The following is a 16,419-nucleotide window of genomic DNA, read 5'->3' on the forward strand; positions in this document are numbered from 1 at the left end:
TAGGTAGCAAATGACAAAAGAAATTATATACCTAAGTGCTATCTAATAAATACGAAAACTGCCATGGTCTTCGTAAGAGGCTAATGTTAGTCCCTCCTTGGACACAGCCAGTTAAGAAAATATTGATACAGACTGTTCAGCAGGAGCAAGTGGAGCAAGCCCTGGGGTCTAGGTTTGAATGTCAGTAGTTCCAAAAAATATATAGATACTCCTGTGTGCAGTTTTACCAGAAAGCCTGTAGAGAATTCAGTTTTTTATCAACTCTTGTTTAGCTGGTGGAACATGTGGTTTAATCCAGTGCATGATCCTATTGTTTCTTTTAGGGCAGCAGGTATGCAGTACACTGGGTGAGGTAAGGGGAAGGAATTCTGGATCAAAGCATCATAAAGGGACCTCATGCTCCTTCAGACAAAATAAAATATGTATAATTCTGTTAACTTCAGCAGAGTAACTAAGCAGTGTTGACAGCAGTTACATCAGAACAGTGCTGAAATACTTTGTATTTTGTTTGCCTTTCTTCTTGATTGTAAATCCCCTCTGAATTTCTGTTCAGCAGTGTGGTATATACAGCCAGAATTACGTGATACAGCAACAGCCAGGGAAGCAGAAATTATCCCTGCAGTCCTCTAATCGCTCTCTTACACCAGTGTATAGCGGATTAAACTTGGGTTCAGATATGTGGATGTACTGCATCTTTAAGATGTGTTTTGTAGGGAGATTAATCACATTCTGTATTAGAGCAGATTAGAAGGGTGTCAGTGCCGATCCTGGGTGTTTCTGGGCTGTCCCATGCTGTTGGGGGAGCAATGACCAGTCCGAGCCCAACCTCCCTTTGGGGCTGAGGCTGGTGCAGCAGGGCGCACTGCAGGGCGAGGGGCTCTGCAGGCAGTAGCCCCTTACAGCTCTTACATTAACATCCTTCTTCCACTTCTTCCTTTTACTGTATGGCAGACTTTGTTACTGTGTTGTTTAGGGGTGGTTTTCCACCTCAGAACCCGTGAAAGGTTGTAATAAGGATTCAGAGTTCAGGGGTTAAGCAGAATTGATCTGTTAGCTTTTCCAAGAGAGGCATGCTGCTGCCCTGGCCTTTGAAGGATAAATGTCTTGTTCAGACAAATCCACGTTGCTTTTCAGAGGGGCTGGCTTTGCTGCACAGCCGCTGCCCGGGAGCACGATGCTGCGGAGGTGGCTCTGTAGGGCAGGGAAGAACAAGCTTCTGTTGTCTTTTGAGGGGATGGTGGAAACACGCATTTTCAAAGCAGCTAGTTGTTTTGTAAATGTCTGGTTTTTAGTTCACAAATAAACAAGTTTGGAGTCTGTTTCCATTGCAGAAGGTGGATTCTAGACACAAGTTCAAAGATTCCTTTCAGCTTTCACTAGTTGGCAATCAAAAGCACCCATCAGCCTGGATCAAGCATTTTAGTTATCTGCTTCGGCTTAAACTCGTAGTTGTGAGTAAAGGAAAAGTCTGTATGGAGTTGAGGCTCTAAGATCTGTTCCCTCTCTTCCCCTTCTTTCTTGTAATGCCTGTTTTCTGAGGAGAGCTTCCTTTCTCCCACCACAGGTAAAGGTTATGTTGCTGGCGTTTTTTTCTCAGAAAACTCATTACAGTTGTGCCTCACCATACTAAGCTGCAGGTGCCTGGGGGTTAACTGCTCTGGCTTGTACACCAGTACACATCGAGGCACCTTCTGTCTCAACACTTGCTTGAAATGGAGGGAGGAACGAGGTGGGAAAATGTTTGTCCTCATGCAACAGAGGTGCAGAGAAACCGTGTGGCCTCGCCGGTGTCACACGGGAAGCCTGTGGGGAGCCAGGAACTGAAACTCCTGGAATCCCGTGTAGCTCTTGCCTCCTGGAAGCAGCATTGCTACTTGTTTGCAAATACTGCTGTTTGTTTTCTAAAACATATATTTAAAGGACACACGACGCTTACTAATAAATGAAATTAAAAGGGCAAAAGCTGGAGAGAGACAGTAGAGGGAAATTCCTATACCTGTTATCGTGTTCATTACTCACCACTGTTTGTGTTTTTTCATTGCTACAGATCACCACACAGACATAATGCTAATTATCTGTGCAGGAGGTCGTTTTTGCATGCTAAAGGAAAACACTGGTATGTCTTGCTAATTTGATTTTAATATCTGTGCCGTGCTATTGTTTGGCCTAGAAATTAGATTGCTTTTTATTAATATAATTGGCTAATTAAAACATCTTCTGTAGGAGATGGGGAAGATACCCACAGTCCTTATGTGACTTGGGACATAATAAAGTAAACATGAGTCAGTTCTTAATCCAACAAGAGCTCGTTTAGAGCACAAAGAAAGGAGTATCCTCAATAAGATTTTCCTAACAAGTCTTTGAGGTCCAGTAATTTAGGGTCCAGTCGTTCACCTTTGAAGTGGAGATAGAAACACTGGAACTTAGAAGAACCAGCCCTGTAGGACTTCTGTGGCAATACCTAAAAGGTAATTAACTGTGATCAATTCCATATATTTGCAGTATTTTATATATTTAGTCATTATATGTTCCCTGCCTGGGGCTAGGTGTGAAGATGTAAAGCAACAGAAAAGAGTAAAGTTGCACCAAAACATACCCCCTCTGTCCCAGCAACTAAAACATACCTGGTTTTGCAACCTGAACAGACAGCCTGGATATTTTCTTCCTTCCCTGCTACTGCTTGTTACCTGGGCTGGGTCCCCGGCGGGGAAATCGCGCTGGGCAGAGCCACCGCTTTCCTCTCACCCTCTGTTCAGGAGATGAGTAGACAGGAAGGGACGAGCGTTACCTCTGCCCTAACAGTGAAGGTGGAGCAGTGCGGGAAGTAACTTCCAATAAACAGATCGTTCTTGTCTCAGGTCCCAGCTTCAACAGCCACAGCCTCCTTTCCCCAGGATTGGATTCCACCTTAATACATTATCCTTCAGACGGGACTCAAGGAAAAAGCCAATCCTAGACAATCTATCTTTGAGCCTGGAAAGAGTCTGAGAGACTTATGCTAATCATATTTAATTTGTATATGCAAATGATTATAACTAAATGTAGGCTTCCCTTAGTATCTTCAATTAAAAGCTCTGGATGTACTCCAAAGTTACAAATTCCTTCACTAAGCCAGTAGGGAATGATAATGAATTATTGCTAATATAGCCATAAAGCTTTTATTTGCATAAGTAATATGAAGCTAATGTGTGGATAAAATTAAACTTTAAAATGAAATATTATTAAAACAAAACTGTTAATGAATTTGGACACATTACTGAGCAGGTATATTTGGCAGCTGGCTAGAACAGATAACTCTAATAGAAGTCTAGTTGAATCAAAATCAATATTGAACATTACATAACACATTGAAGATAGTTTAGCAAGTTATATGTGCTCATCTTCTCGGTTCTGATGTGCTTCATCATTGTTAGCTTTCACAATCACAACTAAAACAAAAGAAGGTGTCATAATGCAGGCAGGAGAACAAAATCCCAAAATTTGAGTATTTCATTTTCTTTTTTACTGTTACAATTAGATTGGCTTGAGAGAAGATGCCCTGGATTCTCACTAGTATGGAAGAAAAATTGAAGATTGAAAGTCACATTATAAGTAGATGACAGACTTACATGCTGCTTATACCAGCAGTGTTACTGTTGTTACCATATTAAGATTGTTATTACTAAGGCTGGACTTTTTTCTTCTTGAAATGTTTTGCTAATCATCTTTCACTCTTCTTCATATTGCAGAAGTCTTTCTTTAATCCCTTGTGGATACTTTCAGCTGCAACAGTTCAGGGGAGTTACTCCAGACTGAAATAATCTTAAAACCAAAATAGCATTAGGCAAAGGAACTTACTCCCAAATAGTGAATTTTACCTCTGTAAGCAAGCTGTAGAAAGATACAGGGTGCAGTGTTGTGATCCATTTTTTTCTTTCTTCCACTGCCACACGTGAAACAGGATCTAAGCAACATCTCTGTTGGCATGTGGCGTTGTATACTTTTTATGCTGACTTCCTGACAGAAATGCAGAGTAATTGCTGCAGTTGCCTTTCTTAAATGTGTACATCAGACTTGCCTCCATTTCACTCCTGTACAAGACACACGCTGCTGCCTTTTACAACATCACTCATTTACACAGGCGTAGCTTTACTCCTGATTTACACCCAGCTGCTCCAGTGCAGAAAGGTTCAGTTGCAGTTACATGGCAGTTGCCCTTTTTCTATAAAGCAATGTACACAAAACTGTATAAAGCAACACCTGGATGTTTTATCAAGATATCCCAAGCCCACTCGCTTCTGGGGCTAGACATGGACTGCATTGTGAGTGCCTGCCTCTTCTGCCACCAAGATGCCATTGAGACAAGATGGAGTCGTTGAATGTTTGGACTAGCAGAGAAAGGAGCATTTTCAGGGTTACAGGTTTCATTATCGTGACTGAGAAATGAATTCATTTTCTCTTTTGTGCAGGGGGATTCTGTACTTCACCTTTTTGTAGAGGCCAAAACTCTGACACCTGAAAAGATGAAAGCTGTCAGCTCTCAGCTGGTGTTTCATCCCTTGTGGAAAGGCCTGTGTTGACTTTAACTATCTAAGAATTTTTCCATATCTGTGTTCTTTCAGACTAAGTGTTTCAGAAATAACCTAGTGAAGCTGTTGCATTTCTGTGGGGCTTGCATACCTGACCTACATACACAGCTTTGAAAATTCCAGTTCCTGGGAAATAAAATTGAGTGTTGCTTTATGATGCAAAAAAATACATTAGGTTTTCCTTTATTTTTTCTCTATATTCTATATGAATAGTTTTGGTGACAGAAATTAGGAGATATTTCCCTTGGTGTTTCATTTCAGTTACTTGTACTGCAGCATGAAATTAATTCCCTCTCTGTACCAAGAACAGACTTTGAAGCTAAAACCAAGCATGGTAAATCAGACTGGCTAGCTCCTCATTTATAGTTTGACTCTGACATGTGTGATAACCTTTCTGCTGTGGGATACTGCCATATTTTGTGTCCAAAGAAGAGATTGCTACCTGGAATACCAAGTGTTATCTACTTGCAGATGTCTTTTCCATTTTTGCATGTGTATGTATTATGTTTAGCAATTTTACCTGATTTTATGCATGTAACATGCCAAACTTAGAAGTTAGGCTTTTTCTTACTCAGAATGTAATTGTGTCCTAACTCAGAGATTATGGGGAAAAGCACTAAAAAGCTGGCTGTGTTTGTTGTAAGTATGCTGTTCCCTGGAAGACTAGATGCAAACTTAGCCTTTGCACCCCAGAGGAGACTGCAGAGTTTGCAGGGGGATTATTAATTTCGAGGAGAGCGGTACCCAGTTTCCCCACCTACCTGGAGTGAGTTCCATCAGGTTGTACCAGCTCAAAGGTTTGCAGTGTAGGCATGTGTCTGTGGCGCAGCTCCGTGCCCCTCTCTGGTGCCAGGGCAGCAGGGCCGAGCTGATGCTGGCTTGGCAAGTGAGCTAAGTCCTTGGTGTGGGGGGAGAGGAGGTGACCGAGGCGGCTGATGCTGCCTCTCGCTCTGGGACCCAGCCCTGAGCTGGCATAAGGGGTGCACAGGGACCTTCCCAGTCAGCGTACCCCGTGAGCTCCCTGGGAAGTCCTACATGTCTTATCAGCCTGTTGTAGGCTCTTAATGCAATCAGGTCATGAACACCATGCACCCTGAATTAACAGCTTGCTTAATTTTGGCATGCTTGCGTCAAAACTAAGTAAACAATTTGTTCTGTTCCTTGGAGACTGTGTGAATAAACAGGGAGCAATGGGAGTAACAGGGAGCAATGGGAATAAGCCCCAAGTTTGTTGGACAGGAGGCATTTCTAATGCCTTCACTGAAATGCACCAGTGCTTGCTTTCGCCAGAGGGAAATTTGGTGTTCGGAGGATAAGTCCTAAACAAATAAAGAGGAAGATGCAGGCCACATGTTTTAGATCTCTGATTCAGCAACAGCCGAGTGGATTTAAATTGTGCTGTTGATAAACAGATAAAGCACAAACTGTGTCTCTGCTGATAACTTGAATGTCAGATTTCAGCCTGGTGCAATTGGAACTGCTGACTTATTAAATCTTGGAAATTGGGCTTGATAATGGAAATAGCAACTCAGTGAACCTTAATTACAGTTGCAGCGCTGGCCATGGCCTACCTTTTCACACACAAGAAGAATTCAATATGAGGTGGTGAGCATGGTAGAAACAATTTGTCATGAATGATATTAGTTTGTGAATGTGGGCTTTCTTCACGCTGGCCACCTGTCTTAGTCAACCTGAGAAAAGTTATTGGACTCAGTGGGGGCAGTGTCAGCACTAGGAAAGTGAAATAGAAACTATGATTCACCTTTTTTTGTACCATTTTAAGAGTCGGGCTCAATAGCTTGGTGGAAACGTGCCTGTTGCACTGCTTTGTTATTGAAGAAGCTTGGGAAGATTTGGCAAAGTGGTGCTAAAAACATGAAGTCACACATGAATGTTCAGATGTGAGTTTCCTGAGTTCTCCTTTCATTCGCTACTGTGCCTCAGTTTTAGAAGAATTGGAATACTGAAATGGGTGTCATCATTTTAAATGCTTGGAAGACAAGGCCAATGTGTGTGTCTCAGATGCTCTTTATATCCAAGGGTGTGCTTGAAACTCTGGATTATAGGCATAAAAAGATGGATAGAATTGTAATGCTTTGCTGTAAAAGAGAGGACTAAGATTTGGGGAGTACGATGAAAGCCTGAGCATTTTTCTTCTGTGTAGTTCTTCAAAGTAGTAAGTGGCAAAATCAAAAGAGATGGCAAGGATATATTTTGTATTACTATACTTAAGCAAACAGATTGTTTACTTTTTCTCCTCTTTTAAATATGTAGCTGCTACAATTTCATTATATCTCTTGGAATGGTTTCAGATATCAATTTAGTTTGCAAAACTGGGTTGATTGAATAATAGGTATATCACAATTTCAAATCAATTAGCAGTATTGCTTGCCAGAGGAGCTTGTGGTTTACTTGAATGTCAATAATACAAATGTATAAGCCATGAATAACTTTGGGCTATTTAACATTATAACATTTCTCTGTAACAGGGACAGTTCTGCTGATCCTAGCTGGCAGGAGCTGCTAGAGATGGGGCAGGCTCATTTATGACCAGATGTAAAGTAGCTGTCACGGTCCTTTTTGAGGGAGCTTGTCTCTTGGTGTTTGTGTGAGTGATTCAGTCCCATCAGCTGCTTCCAAACTGTGTATTTTTCCTCCTCTGTATGGCTCAGCACTTGCTGATGGGAGGAGGACAGATGTAGGGTCCTTGCTTTTGGCTTCAGCAAGCTGCCTTCGGTGCATGCTCATTGCTGCTTTATTTTTCCTCTTTTTTTTTTTTTTTTTGTATTTGTTATTAACTTGGTGTGCTATTTTCTGCATCAAGAAGTATGAGATACAGATAGACAAGTACTTTTTGTTTATTTTGCTAGCTGTAACTAACTGTTCTGGGCAGAATGGTTTCTTGTAACCTGGTTTGTCTCTCATAATTATGTGTTTCATACAAATTCTTCCGAGGGAATAAAACTGTCCCTGAGAATCTAATTTTCTAGAGAAGGGGATTGAATCAGGTGATATATGTGGGTTTTAAAAACCCTGGTGAAGTACAGTGTTATCAGCATCCTTCCTAGAACACTGTTGATTTTTATCATTTAATCTGTTATTAATTCAAAACATGATTGTTTCCTTAATCTGCAGTACATTGCCCCATTGGGTCCCCTGACACAAAAGCACTTGCTTAAACCTGTTTCTGTTTGATGAAACAACACTTTGTAGCTAACTCTCACGGAAAACTCTCAGTTGAAAAATGTCTACAAAAGGTGTTGCCATTTTGCCGAGGCTGAGTGTGCTTTGGCGGTGTGTTCTGTCTTCCTAATTAATCATAATTTTCAACACAATAGGTCAGTAACAGGGACCCACGTAAGGAAGGGCTGAATGCTCAACAGGGCTCCGTGCGGTTCGTGCCCTGTGTGACGGGCTATGCCCTATGGCCGCGTTGCAGGGTGCGTGGCAGCTGCCTCGGGGGGTTTGAGGCAGAGCCTCCTGCCTCCGTAACAGCAATGAGTGCTGAGGCCGAGGTACGTGGTGGTGCCTGAGAACATCTGCAAACAGAGAGGTAAATACTGCCTTTTTCCCCTCCGGTGGGATCTGACATAGATTGGGGTGTACGAATTGGAGCTACTGGGGGCTGACTGGGGGTGGCACACGGGGGGCAGCCCTCCCACTGCTGCCCTCCCCCCACTGCTGGAACAGCACAGCAGGTTCAGTGAGCCCGGGAGCAATTTCAGGAGTTTTTTGCATTGTGTATTTGCAGTTTGATTTCAGTGGCAGCTGCCGAGGTTGTAGGAGTGCAGATTTTTAAGGTAAGTTTTTCTAACCCCTTTAAGGAACCACCTCCTCTCAGCTGTCTAACAGCAGTAGGAGCAGCACTGAAAAATACAGGTAATTCATCGCCGGTCGAAATCTGTTCAGTGCTACACTTTGCTTCAAGACCCTGAGCCTTGAAACAGGTCTTGCAGACCGGTGCCTGGGGTGCTCTGCGGGTGTCCCTGGGTTCCTGGTGCTGAGGTGCTTGCTGCTCGGCTCCACCAGCCCCCCCGGGCTGCCAGCAGTTGTGGCCGGCTGGAAGTGGGGCTTGAATTGCACCAGATTGTACTGTGTCCTGCAGTCGCAGCTGCACGCTTGTGGGTGGATAAGCAAGCTGCACGGTGGCAGCTTTTGTAGTTCTATGCATGTCTGGATGCTGAGATGCACCCAGAGCCTCCTACAAAGACATCCGCAGTTAGAGCAGATCCAGCAGGCTGTGCCATGGTTTGAGTCCTCAGGACACAGACCAAGAGCAGAGGGGCTGAGCTAAGTCTCGTTTCCTACCCGTTGTTGTGTTCATTTTGTTCAGGGCTTTAATACCAGTGTGGGGTGACCCACACTGAACGCCCTCTGAACGACCTCCAGCCCCAGGCTGGAACTGAGAGCAGCGTTCATGTTTATTACAGAACTGGGGTGGTGGGTAGCTGGGGCTGCCCCTCACCGGGTTTGGCCTTGGCATTTCCAGCAGCCTCTTATCCCACTGAGCTGCCGTTGGCGAGGGCAGCCTGGGTCACCGTACAGGTTTTTGTGCTGGGATTTTGTTGGGTTTTTTTTATTATTATTATTTCTGGTTTGTTTTGTTGCTTTTATTTGCTTCTGTTGGCATTGATCTCTGGAAGACAGTAAAAATATTTATTCAGCCTAGGCAGGGTGACAGATATCTCTTGTATGAAGAACTATTTGATGAGCTGTTAGTTTTGAGTGCCTTTCCTATTCATTGAACTAATTAGCTCTACAAATCTTGCTGTCAACCAGTCATATAGCCACTTATTTATTTTCCCATGTGCAGAATTGTTACTTTGCTGCATATACACAGAGCTATAAAATCAAATGCACCAAAAATTGTCTCTTAGTTGGATATAAATGGAAACAAAATACGCTTGGAATTATTATTACATGTGCCATTAATTTTTATTTGAACTGTCTTATAAAAATGCCAGGCTGCTTTCATTGTTTTTCACTGTTGCACTCATGTAGATGTAGGAAAGTTGTTGGGTTTTTTTCATTTCTTTTAAAGTTGTTTTACTGTCTTCAGTGGGAGAGTATGAAAATGACTATGTCTAAGTCAGGGGAGAATGTAGATATTTTTATTATTTCATTAATGCTTGACTTACAATGAGTACCTGGAATCTCCTGCTGTCATCGATTGCTACGTCTCTTCAAAGTTATTGCTTGGTTTTAATCTCTGCTCGTGCTTTCTCTCCTTCTGCAAGCTTTGCATTGTGGGTTTGGCAGCTCTTTTAACATCATAGTAAGTGGAGTTAAGTATTTAATGCAATTAAAGCATTTCAAGCTCATGAAAATACAGCCTGCAAGACTGGCCTGAGTTGTGTTTAGTCACAGTGAGTCTGGTTGTTTCTGGCAGTGACAGTGCAGGGGGCATTCTCATGGAAGACATCTAGAAACTGTACTTTGTGGGAGAGAAAAAGAACTATGTGGTTCCTGGCACAAACGCCTCTTGTGATTCGATTGCTGTGGCATTTCTGATTTGGGACAGTATCATGCAGCCCTGGAGACTCAGCAGTATTTGTCAGGAACCAGTGCTGTTCTTACAGAACTATGAAGCGGGGCCTGGGATGTATGTGATCGCCCTGTGAAGTACGGCCAGATGTTTCAGAGCTGCACAGTTGCCTACAAAAGTTGCCAGTAATCCCTGGAAGTTGTGCACTGTGATGGCCAACTGGAACGGTACTGCCTATTGGGAATGGATTTTCCATTTTGTAACCTGATGTCTTCAAAGTCATCACAGCCAAGATTCCCCTTCAACATAGGCAGCATCCTCTGCTCCTGAGCACAGAGTTCATGGAGAGTTTTGCCAGTTGCAAAGCTCTGCCATCTGTGGTCTGGGTTGTAATGGGCCACATGGCATTCATTTCTTCTCTGAAATAAGGAAGATTTATTTATTTTATTTTTTAGTGTTGGTGTCTCCCCGTGTTCCTCCTGCCCCCAGTACAAAAATCTTAAGTATGCTTCATTTTGGAACCGGTGTCATGGAATTGTGTAGGATCTACTACAAGCACAATTTAAACGGTGTTTGAAAGAAAGCAAGCATTTACATTTTGTTTCTTCCCACCAAAGAAAGCCCAGTTCAAATGAAGCGTAGACCAACAGAGTGTGTGCAGCCCAAAGGCAACGAGTGGTGAGAGCACTGCTGTAAAATGGAAAACTGCTAAATAGAACTGCTGTAATTAGCTTCAGAGTGTTTTTACTTGACTATTAGAAATGCGTGTCCAATTTTCATGTGTGAACTTCAGAAAGGATGTTGACAAATTGGAAAGGATTTGGGAAAGGGTTACAGAAAAGATTTGAAAATCATGCCATCTAAAGAGAGACTTAGACCCTTAATCTCTTTATCTTGTTTGAACAGAAGAATAAAAGATTACTTGAGGAAGAGATCTGTGATAATAACGACTCTTTAAGCTGAAGTTAGCACTAGAGCATCCTTGGGCAGCCACAGCTAGACACGGTTAAGCTGTACGGTTTTGGCTGTGGGTGTAACTGAACACTTGAGCAGCTTCAGGGAGTTGGGCATTGGCTGCTACTGAAATCTGAAGTCAAGGCTCGAATCGCCAAAGCTGTGGGTTGGATGAAGATGCGAAGCAAGTGCTTTGGTTTGTGTTACTGAGTCAGATAATCATAGTGATGGGATGGCAAAAACAATGTACCTGATTTTCAGGTGAAATTTGACAAGTTTGAGGATGTAGCGTGACTGTCTCTGATTTCTGTGGAAGGTAGTCCTCAGGGTGGTGGTGGTAAGCTCAAAATTGCGAGGAAGACTTCAGGCCTGTAGGTTTGGTTTGGTCCATTCTCTGTTGATTTTCTTGATGCATTATTAAATGTTGAGGTGATGTTACAGGGACTAAGAGAAACATAATCTCTTCTCTAAAGTGAGTAATACCTATCTTTGGGGATAAAGAAGTCTACAGGTGGTGGGAATACATTTAAACCAGCATAGACCCTTGACTTAGAACTCTTCAGCGTCAAGGTCAGCTGAGAGCTCTGATGAAGTGGGGCTACATTGTGGAAATTCTGCTGCAGCCTGTGTATATGTAATTTTGATTGGGGGTGTGTGGGGGATGGGCAGGAAGAGGCTTCAAAACATTGGCCATGAGAGGCTTCAAGTTTCATATTTCGTCGTTTGGCAGGTACTGATTTATCCCGGACAAATGCTCCTTTCTCTCTGTGCCGTTTTATTACCATAACACATCCTTTGCTTTCCATCTCTTCTTGAACTTCCCACCCATCAACCAGACCTCATCCTAAACTGGCTTTCTGCGCAGTGTGCTTTCATTTGGGGAATTCTGTAACATTTCCTTCTGTCATTGTGCAGGGATACACACAAGAACCTGAAGCTGCTTGCCAGTTTGACTGAAACCAGACAGACTTGACTTCTGCTGGAGCAAACAGGAACAGGACTCGAGCTGTAACATCCAGGCTGTGCTCACCTCGAGGTCAGAGACGTTTAGAACTAGGCTGTAACTTGGCCCCACATCAGATTGTTCACAGCAGCCCTGAAAGAGTACATCTGTCGATATTAACAAACTGACCTTACTCTTCAGGAATCTCCCTTTGGTGCCACAGCCCGTCTTGGTCATCGTGAGAGCGCGGTACATTATTTCGATTTGCTTTCTTTAAGCATCTTGTCCACACCATTGTTTCACCTGAAGCTTTCCTTGAAGGAAAACACTGTCACGGTACCAAGCTCATCACAACTTCTGGAGAGGAGAATAATAAACAGCTCATTGAGGTAAATGGAAAGATTTTGCTTGAGCTACGTGGGCTGATCAGAGAGGTTAATCAGAAAGGCATTTAGTCATATGCCTGAGGAATAGAAATTGGCTTTAACGGGAAATACATACTACATTAGAATAAATTACAAGGTAATGTGATTTGGTACAGTGGTGTTTATAACAGTTGAAACTGTAGTGGTCTTTTAATCCATGATGCCTGTTCATTTATTTTAATAGTGAGTTTACAGAACCTACAGTAAAGCAGACTATAAAAGATATAACTTCTTAAAATTATGCTTTAAATCTGAAACATTTCTCTGTACCCAGTTAAAGGGAAGCATGGCATTATGCTAAAAACATGCATCCTTACAGACTGTTCCTCAGGGTGGCAAATCTCCGTGGTGTCATTTTTCAGATGTGTTTGATTATAAGTCATGCTTGTACCTCAAATTATAGGAAATAGAGTGTTCAGTTTTATGCTTATAAGAGATTTGGAATTTTAATTCAACTTACAGCACATGTAATATTTTCTTTAGTCGTAACACGTTGTTGTCAACTCTGTAGAGTGTATTTCAGTACAATTTTGGAACATTTCTTTGCTAGTAAGCACTTCTGTCTTGGCAACACTAGAAATGCTTTTCCATATCAGCAACAGTGCATGAATGCTGAAAACTCTCACTAGAGAATTGTGCTGTGTGTTAAGAGAGATTCTAACTTGAAAAAGCAGATGTGTAACTGGTAATTGCATTTAGAAAGGTACTATAGTAAAATTAAGAATTAGTCATCTTTGATGCAGAGTTTAAATCTTGTACGCAGAATTTTTCACATCCCACAATTTCCAAATGAAAGTACACACTAGAAGAAATGATGACAGAACAAAACCCTTTGTGACCTTTGAATCTGTGTCTGTTTCTACATCCTGTAGCCAGGATGCTGTTAGGGAAGATGTTTCTAAAACGGCTTAGCTGCTTGTAGATACATGTGGCAGCACACAGGTGAGGTGTCTATATGCAGAAGCACCGTTGCAACTGCTCCATGGGGGGCGTCCAGAGTTAGCCCTGAACTGCAAAAGTTTCAAGAACTGTCAGAGGGATCGGAGAGGAGTATTTGCCTAGAAAACAACAAATTACGTTCCATTTGTAACAGTGCATTTATATTTCTGTTGTATTCTTATACTAATTTGCAGCATCTCTGCATTGCCTCCAGGACTAGAGTTCTTCCTGTTTCAGCAACATGTGAGCCAGCATTTGAAAACTGATGTGGTTTTTTTTTTTCCAGACAGATTGTCAGAGATCTGCAAGCGTTCCTGTTGTGGGATATAAATACAGTCACAAATTGAATCAACATTTTATTCTGCTTATCAGAAAAAACTTCTACTGAGGAAAGCGGAGGCCATTTTTAATGTTTATATTCATCATTTAGCATTTAGGAGCTATAATAAAATTTGGAGAAGCAACCGATGTTCTCGGTGAAACATCAGTGCAAATCTCCCTTGAACTTTATTGCCATGCTGGTTAACTGTGCAGGAGGAGGTGGGCAAAACCTCTGGGAGGGCTACATTGAGCACTGTATTTAACAGGAGAGGGTGAAAAAAAGCCTAGTAAAGTTTTTAGTAATCTTGGCTTGAAGGGTAATTTTCTTGTCAACTATATAATTAATGCGCCATACATTACAGTAGCCCATTGTTATTCCAGAATACCGGGATACATTTCAAACTGAATAGCTGTTTAACAAAACACTTGGCAGATTTATTACCCTTAGGTGGTTCTGTCAGTCAGCATTTTCACATGTTTAGCCTGAAGTAGGCAGAATCAATTTTGGTATCTATTTTGTGAAATGCCAAGCTGTTTAAATTAAACCACGCACACATATGCACAACCCTCCGGAAAATCAGGGCTTGTATTGGATCTGCATCTATTAGCAATGAGACAAGAATTACCCTTGCAAGCTCCTTGGTTTTTTCCCTCCACACTCAAGGCATCATCTGCCACTTCCAATATCAACGAAAGGGGTATTTTGTGGTGTTTTTCAGATAATGTCTTGAACGTTGTGTTTGTCTTTTCATTACTTTACAGAACACTTACTTGGCAGCTTCAGAAACTAAGGTTCAGCAATAACTGGGTATGTAATGGAAATCCTTAAACAAGGAGACATCATGTTGGATTTGCAGTTGCCTGATCTGCGAAAGAATTCAAGCTGCGATTGAATACTGGAGGGATATGATGGGTGTAGAATGTTTTTCAAAAAAAGGTTGGTTTTAAGTTTCTTGTTACAAATGATCAGGAGTTCAAGGATGGATATACATGATTTCGATTTTTCAATAGGAGGAGATAGAGGTTGCAGGTGGAAGATGTGTATAGTCCAGAAAAAATATGGTAGGTGAGAAAAAGGAAATGTCTATTCCAAGTTTGAAGCAGCGAAATAATCACATAATCATGTTCTCACAGTTCCACTGTTGAGACAGCCTAATTTTCCACTCCTTTTAAATACTCTGTGAAGTATTCTTGAAAATTGTTTTGCTTTAAATGAAAAAGAAATATGTTCATTGTATCCAATTTTTCCTCACGGCTAAATTTTTGTCATATTTATTCTTTTGCTACTATGCTTTCCAACCTTTTTTTTTTATTATTCTTGAATTTGAATGAACTGCCAGAGCTGTAATTTCTTTCCTGTTTCACAATAGGTATCTTTGCTAGAGGCTAAAAAGTCAGCAAAGAATAAAGCCAGGATTGGGGTGGGGAGTCATATTTCCCACACCTGACCTTAATTGATCTTCTATTAACGGGATTAAAGGGAGGGAATTATAATTAAAAATATCAGCAATACTTCCTTCCTCAAGTATGCAAATCTTCTAAAAATGCTTGGGTTTCACTTATGACTTCAACAAAAAAAAAAGAGAAAAGCAATGTTTGTTGCATGGCATAGCCTAGAGAGGAGGAAAAGCATTTGAAATAAAGAGATTCTAGATGAAAAACTTCAGTGAGCTTAAAAAAAAAAGATCCCACGAGCAGGGCACCTAGGTACTGCACCTGCTGAACTGCCTGTAAGATCAAATCCACACGTCGGAGAGACCAAGGTGCATTAAGTAGGCCAGGTTTGTCACTGGGAGATTGTTCCAATGTCAGTCACGGTCACCCCTAACCCCAGCTGGTGGCAGTCCACCCAGTGGTGGTTACACTCACTCGTGTATTAAGCTGGCACAGGAGTCCACTGTGATCTGACATCCTAGGCCTTCCCACAGGGAGAGGCTTCTCAGATATGGCTAATTTAGATAGCTTTAATTAAAGACCAGCAGATATGTATGCGTATGAAGCAGTAACTGGTGAACAGCTACTTTGGGCGTTGGTGAGGTGGTAGGAAGGAGGGTCTGGGAGCTGTTTCCCTCTCCCCATGGTGCAGGCGACACAGCTCACCCTCTAAGTTCCCTTCTTGTAGCTGAAGGCTGCGGCCACCCCAGCACCGTGAGCAGAGGGCACTGTGTCTGGTGGCACCGCAGGCCAAGGTCACATCAGCTGGTTTGCAGCGATAGGAGACGGGGAGGTCTGGGGATCAGCGGGAGCTCAGGGTGTTAGCTTCTTCTAATTGATGTCAGACCTTGCTGTGCTGGTGTTAACAAAGGTTCCCTTGGAAATAATTACAATTCCCCAGAAAACAATGGTTCACTCTCAGGTTACATGGAGCAGTTGTGTTGAACCTGTAGCAAGCCCAGCCAACCAGCAGTTCTGCCTGTGAAGTACCTGAGCTGGCCCTTTGTTACAGACAGGACGCTCTCCACCTGTTTAGGCTGTTCCTCACCTTAACGGGTGATTTTTTTTGCTATGGTTTTCCAAGCAGCTTTGGGTGTTGGTGCGCTGTATGGAGATGTTGGGGAACGGTGTTCTCCCAGTGCTCCCGGGCGCATGCACAACGCAAATCTCACTGTGGGTTTGCTATTGCGCAGCTGATGCACAGCATCTTGCAAAGGCAGCACCACCATCCAGCTGCTGCGGCGCTGCAGGGAGCTTGAGGTTCACCTGGCAGGGCTGGCACGTGCTGCCCGAACCCCCTGCTGCAGCCCCAGGGCCCCCACCTCACCTCTGCTACCAGCGTCCCGGAGC

At 42.6% G+C, this 16,419-nt stretch overlaps 1 long non-coding RNA gene across 1 annotated transcript in view; it reads left to right on the top strand.

Moving 5' to 3' along the window:
* LOC130147436 (uncharacterized) overlaps nucleotides 1–16,419 on the top strand; it is a 317,093-nt gene that overhangs the window by 7,812 nt on the left and 292,862 nt on the right. Inside the window, exons 3-6 of the long non-coding RNA XR_008821244.1 lie at nucleotides 11,923–12,043; nucleotides 12,152–12,339; nucleotides 13,601–13,854; nucleotides 14,398–14,572. This is a non-coding gene — a long non-coding RNA (uncharacterized LOC130147436). The remainder of the gene's footprint in view (nucleotides 1–11,922; nucleotides 12,044–12,151; nucleotides 12,340–13,600; nucleotides 13,855–14,397; nucleotides 14,573–16,419) is intronic.

Source organism: Falco biarmicus, chromosome 1 (assembly GCF_023638135.1).
Source record: "Falco biarmicus isolate bFalBia1 chromosome 1, bFalBia1.pri, whole genome shotgun sequence".
Lineage (NCBI taxonomy): Eukaryota > Metazoa > Chordata > Aves > Falconiformes > Falconidae > Falco > Falco biarmicus.